We start from the raw sequence: 6,790 nt of genomic DNA, 5'->3' as shown, positions 1-6,790 counted from the left end.
CACCTGACTTCTCTATGGAAACCATGAAAGTCAGAAGGTCTTGGATAGATGTGCTGCAGAAACTAAGAGAACACAGATGCAAGCCCAGACTACTATACCCAGCCAAGCTTTCTTTCACCATCAATGGAAAAAACAAGATACGCCAGGATAAAAACAAATTTAAACAATACGTAGCCACAAACCCAGCTTTACAGAAAGTAATAGAAAGAAAATCACAACCCAAAGAACCCAACGACACCCACAATAACAAAGACATCTAACAACCCTCCATAAGCACAACCCAAAGAAGGAAAGCTACGAATTCTACCACAAAAAAAATTATCAATTCACCTATATAAAGGCACAGGTTAAGAGAATGGATGTGAAGCAGGATCCAACATTCTGCTGTTTACAAGAAACACACCTCAACCACAAACACAAACATTTACTCAGAGTAAAGGGTTGGGAAAAGGCTTTTCAATCAAACAGACCTAAGAAACAAGTGGGTGTGGCTATACTAATATCTAACAAAATTGACTTCAAACTAAAATCAATCAGAGGAGATGGAGATGGACATTTTATACTCATAACAGGAACAATTCATCAGGATGAAGTCTCAACCCTCAATATCTATGCCCCTAATATAAAAGCACCAACATGTGTAATAGTAACATTACTTGAACTCAAAGCACACATCAAATCCCACAAACTAATAGTAGGAGACTTCAACACTCCTCTCTCACCAATGGACAGGTCAACCAGACAGAAACCTAACAGAGAAATAAAAGAACTAATGGAGGTAACCAATCAAATGGACTTAACAGAAATCTATAGAACATACCACACAAACAGAAAAGAATATACCTTCTTCTCAGCATCTCATGGACCCTTCTCAAAAATTGATCACATACTCAGTAACAAAGCAAATCTCCACAGATACAAAAAACATTTTAGTAACCACCTATGTCTTATTGGATCGCCATGGAATAAAGTTAGAATTTGACAACAATGCTACCCCTAGAAAGCCTACAAACTAATGGAAACTGAACAGTCAACTATTGAACCAACCCTGGGTCAGGGAAGAAATAAAGAAAGAAATTAAAGACTTCCTTGAATTCAATGAAAAAAGAGAAACAACATAACCAAACCTATGGGACACAATGAAAGCAGTGCTAAAAGGAAATTTCATAGTTCTAAGTGCCCACATTAAAAAAATGGAGAAAGCTCATATTAAAGACTCAATAGCACAGCTGAAAGATTTAGAAAAAAAAGAAGCAGACTCACCCAGGAAGAGTAGAAGACTGGAAATAATCAAACTGGGGGCTGATTTCAACAAAATAGAAACATAAAAAACAATCCAAAGAATCAATGAAACAAAGAGCTGGTTCTTTGAGAAAATCAACAAGATTGACAAGCCCCTATCCAAACTAATCAAAAGGCGGAGAGAATGCACAAATTAACAAACAATAATTGAAAAGGGGGATATAACAACAGACATAGAGAAAATTCAGAGAATCATTAGGTCTTACTACAAAGGCCTATATGCCACAATGTTGGAAAATGTAAAAGAAATGGACTTGTTTTTAGATTAATACAATATAACAAAATTAAGTCAAGACCAGGTGAACAATGTAAATAGAACTATTAGTCATGAGGAAATAGAAGCTGTTATAAAAAAACCTCCCAACCAATAAAAGCCCAGGACCATATCGTTTTAATGCAGAATTTTAGCAGAACTTCCAAGAAGAACTGATACCTATATTGCTTAATGTGTGTCAGAGAATAGAAAGAGAAGAGTCCTTGCAAAATTCCTTTTATGAAGCTACAGTTACTCTGATACCAAAACCACAAGAGGACTCAAACAAGATAGAGAATTACAAGTCAATCTTGTTCATGAACATTGATGCAAAAATTCTCAATAAAATACTGGCAAACCGAATCCAAGAACACATCAGAAAAATAATCCATTATGATCAAGTAGGCTTTATCCCAGAGATGCAGGATTGGTTCAACATACAAAAATCTATCAATGTAATATATCATATAAATAAACTGAAAGAAAAGAACCATATGACCATTTCACAATATGCTAAAAAAGCATTTGACAAAATTCAGCACCCTTTATGATAAAGGTCTTGGAGAGTTTAGGGGTACAAGGATCATATCTAAATATAATAAAAAGCAATATAAAAAACCAACAGCTAATATCAAATTAAATGGAGAGAAACTCAAAGCCATTCCACTAAAATCAGGAACAAGACAAGGATGTCCACTCTCCCCATATCTCGTCAATACAGTGTTTAAAGGTCTAGCAATAGTAATAAGACAACATAAGGGGATCAAGGGGATTTGAATCGTAAAGAAAGAAGACAAACTTTTGTTATTTGCAGATGATATGATTTGTTCATCAGTGACCACAAAAACTCGTCCAAAGAACTCCTACAGCTGATAAATACCTTCAGTGATGTGGCAGGTTACAACATCAACTCAAAAAAATCAGTAGCCCTTCTATACACAATGGATAGAGAAGAAGAGAGGGAAATCAGAGAAACTTCACCTTTCACAATAGCCACAAATAGCATAAAGTATCTTGGGGTTACACTAACCAAGGCAGTGAAAGATGTATTTGACAAGAACTGTAAGGCTTTTAAGAAAGAAATTGAAGAGGACACCAGAAAATGGAAGGATCTTCCATGCTCTTGGATTAGAAGAATCAACAAAGTAAAAATGGATATTCTACCAAAGGTAATCTATATATTCAATGAAATCCCTATCAAATCCCAACAAAATTCTTCACAGACCTTGAGAGAACAATAACCAACTTTATATGGAAAAAAAAAGAACAAGATAACCAAAACAATCCTATACAATAAAGGAACTTGCAGAGGCATTACCATCTCTGACTTCAAACTCTATTATAGGCACTTTAATAGAAACAGCTTGGTATTGGCATAAAAACAGAGACACTGACAAATGGAATCCAATCAAAGACCCGTATATTAACCCAAAAACCTATGAACACTGGATTTTCGACAAGGGAGCTAAAAGTATATAACGGAAGATAGAAGGTGTTAGGAATATTTTCTTTTTTTTCTTTTCTTCTTCTTTATTGAAAAAAAAATTTTCTGCTTCCTCCCCACCTCCCATTTCCCTCCCCCTCCTCCACCCCTCTCCCCCTTCCCCCACTCCTCTTCTCCTCCCTCTCCAGTCCCAAGAGCAGTCAGGGTTCCCTGCCCTGTGGAAAAGTCCAAGGTCCTCCCCCCTCCATCCACGTCTACGAAGGTGCACATCCAAACTGTCTAGGCACCCACAAAGCCAGAACATGAAGTAGGATCAAAACCCCGTGCCATTGTCCTTGGCCTTTTGTCATCTCTCATTGTCCACCATGTTCAGAGAGTCCGGTTTTATCCCATGCTTTTTTAGTCACAGTCCAGCTGGCCTTGGTGAGCTCCCAATAGATCGGACCCACTGTCTCAGTGGGTGGGTGCACCCCTCGTGGTCCTGACTTCGTTGTACATGTTCTCCCTCCTTCTGCCCCTCATTAGGACCTTGGGAGCTCAGTCTGGTGCTCCAGTGTGGGTCTCTGTCTCTATCTCCATCCATCGCTAGATGAAGGTTCTATGGTGATATGCAAGATATTCATCAGTATGGTTATAGGATAGGTTCATTTCAGGTTCCCTATCCTCAGGTTCCCCAAGGAACTAACTGGGGACATTGCCCTGGGCACCTGGTAGCCATTCCAAGTTCAAGTCTCTTGCCAACCCTTAGGTGGCTCCCTTAACTTAGATATGAGTTTCCCTGCTCCCCTATGCAAACTTCCTATATCCCCAATCATCCCGTTTCCCCCAGTTCCCCTCATCTTCTCCTTCTCACTTTTCTCTCCCCATCTCCCCTCACCCCCATCACACCCCACCCCCAAGATTCCAATTTTTTGCCCGGCAATCTTGTCTATTTCCCATAGCCAGGAGGATAACTATATGTTTTTCCTTGGGTTTACCCTCTTGTTTACCTTCTTTAGGATCACAAATTATAGACACAGTAGCCCCTATCCATGGATAGAAACCAATTATGAGTGAGTACATCCCATGATCTTCTTTTTGGGTCTGGGTTACCTCACTCAGGAAAGTATTTTCTATTTCCATCCATTTGCATGCAAAATTCGAGAAGTCATTGTTTTTGACCGCAGAGTAGTACACTAATATACTACATATATATTTCACACTTTCTTCATCCATTCTTCCATTGAAGGACATCTAGGTTGCTTCCAGGTTCTGGCTATTACAAATAAAGCTGCTATGAACATAGTTGAACAAATGCTTTTGTCATATGATAAGGCATCTCTTGGGTATATTCCCAAGAGTGCTATTGCTGGGTCCAGGGGTAGGTTGATCCCAATTTTTCTGAGAAACCGCCACACTGATTTCCAAAGTGATTGCACAAGTTTGCAGTCCCACCAGGAATGGATGAGGGTACCCCTTTCTCCACAACCTCTCCAGCAAAGGCTATCCTTGGTGTTTTTGATTTTAGCCATTCTGACAGGTGTAAGATGATATCTCAAAGTTGTTTTGATTTGCATTTCTCTGATCACTAAGGAGGTTGAGCATGACCTTAAGTATCTTTTGGCCATTTGAATTTCTTCTGTTGAGAATTCTCTGTTCAGTTCAGTGCCCCATTTTTTAATTGGGTTAATTATCATTTTAACGTCTAGTTTCTTGAGTTCTTTTTATATTTTGGAGATCAGACCTTTGTCTGTTGCGGGGTTGGTGAAGATCTTCTCTCAGTCAGTAGGTTGCCTTTTTGTCTTAATGACAGTGTCATTTGCTTTACAGAAGCTTCTCAGTTTCAGGAGGTCCCATTTATTCAATGTTGCCATTAATGTCTGTGCTGCTGGGGTTATAAATAGGAAGCGATCTCCTGTGCCCATATGTAGTAGGGTACTTTCCATTTTCTCTTCTATCAGGTTCAGTGTGTTCAGATTGATATTGAGGTCTTTGATCCATTTGGATGGTGATGGATATGGGTCTATTTTCATTCTTCTACATGTTGACATCCAGTTGTGCCAGCACCATTTGTTGAAGATGCTTTCTTTCTTCCATTGTATACTTTTAGCTCCTTTATTGAAAATGAGGTGTTCATAGGTTTGTGGGTTAATATCCAGGTCTTCTATATGATTCCATTGGTCGACTTCTCTGTTTTTATGCCAATATCAAGTTGTTTTCATTACTGTAGCTCTGTAATAGAGTTTGAAGTCGGGGATGGTAATGCCTCCAGAGGTTCCTTTATTGTATAAGATTGTTTTGGCTATACTGGGTTTTTTGTTTTTCCATATAAAGTTGATTATTGGCCTCTCGAGATCTGTGAAGAATTTTGATGGGACCTTGATGGGGATTGCATTGAATCTATAAATTGCCTTTGGTAGAATTGCCATTTTTACTATGTTGATCCTCCCAATCCAAGAGCAAGGGAGATCCTTCCATTTTCTGGTATCCTCTTCAATGCCTTAAAGTTCTTGTCAAATAGATCTATCACTTCCTTGGTTAGAGTTACCCCAAGATATTTTATGCTGTTTGTGGCTATCGTGTAAGGTGATGCTTCTCTGATTTCTATCTCTGCTTCCATATCTTTTGTGTATAAGAGGACGACTGATTTTTTGGAGGTGATCTTGTATCCTGCCACATTACTAAAGGTGTTTATCAGCCGTAGAAGTTCTTTGGTGGAGCTTTTGGGGTCGCTCATGTACACTATCATATCATCTACAAATAATGCAAGTTTAACTTCTTCCTTTCCAATTCGAATCCCCTTTATCCCCTTATGTTGTCTTATTGCTATTGCTCAATATTCAAGAACTATATTGAAGAGGTATGGGGAGAGTGGACAGCCTTGACATGTTCCTGATTTTACTGGGATACCTTTGAGTTTCTCTCCGTTTAATTTGATGTTAGCTGTCGGCTTCCTGTAAATAGCTTTAATTATATTTAGATATGACCCTTGTATCCCTAATCTCTCCAAATGTTTTATCATAAAGGGATGTTGAATTTTGTCAAATGCTTTTTCAGCATCTAATGAAATGATCATATGGGTTTTTTTCTTTCAGTTTATTTATATGATGGATTACATTAATAGATTTGCATATGTTAAACCAGCCCTGCATCTCTGGGATAAAGCCTACTTGATCATGATGGATAATTTTTCTAATGTGTTCTTGGATTCGCTTTGCCAGTATTTTGTTGAGGATTTTCGCGTCGATGTTCATGAGTGAGATTGACCTGTAATTCTCTTTCTTGGTTGAGTCTTTGTGTGGTTTTGCTATCAGAGTTACTGTAGCTTCATAAGAGGAATTTGGCAATGAGTCTTCTGTTTCTATATTGTGAAATACATTAAGGAGTATAGGTATTAGGTCTTCTTGGAAGTTCTGGTAGAATTCTGCATTGAAACCATCTGGTCCTGGACTTATTTTAGAAGGTGTGGCGGCGTAAATGAATGCTTCCGTTATTTCAGGCAGTGAGGCTAGAAGACAAGCAGGGAGTGGTTACCTGCTCTGGCCTGAGTAAGTCTGAAAGAAGGGGCAGGCCCACCTTAGGCATAAGGGGCCGAGTGGGAGTCGCCGCTCTGTGACTGTATCTATCGTGGCCTGGAATGGGGGAAGGGAAAGCGAGCAGGGAGCGCTGTGAAAGCTATCAGGCTATGCTCGCCCAATTGCACTTCCTGAGCTCCAGTAACTAGCTTGCTTGGTAACTAGCTTGCTCGCAAAGGCTGGGAAAGATGGAGCTTGCACCCCCCCTGTGCCAGGGTGGGGGCAAAATAGCCCAAC

Source organism: Chionomys nivalis, chromosome 12 (assembly GCF_950005125.1).
Source record: "Chionomys nivalis chromosome 12, mChiNiv1.1, whole genome shotgun sequence".
NCBI classification, from domain to species: Eukaryota; Metazoa; Chordata; class Mammalia; order Rodentia; family Cricetidae; genus Chionomys; species Chionomys nivalis.
This window is presented reverse-complemented; position numbering follows the sequence as displayed.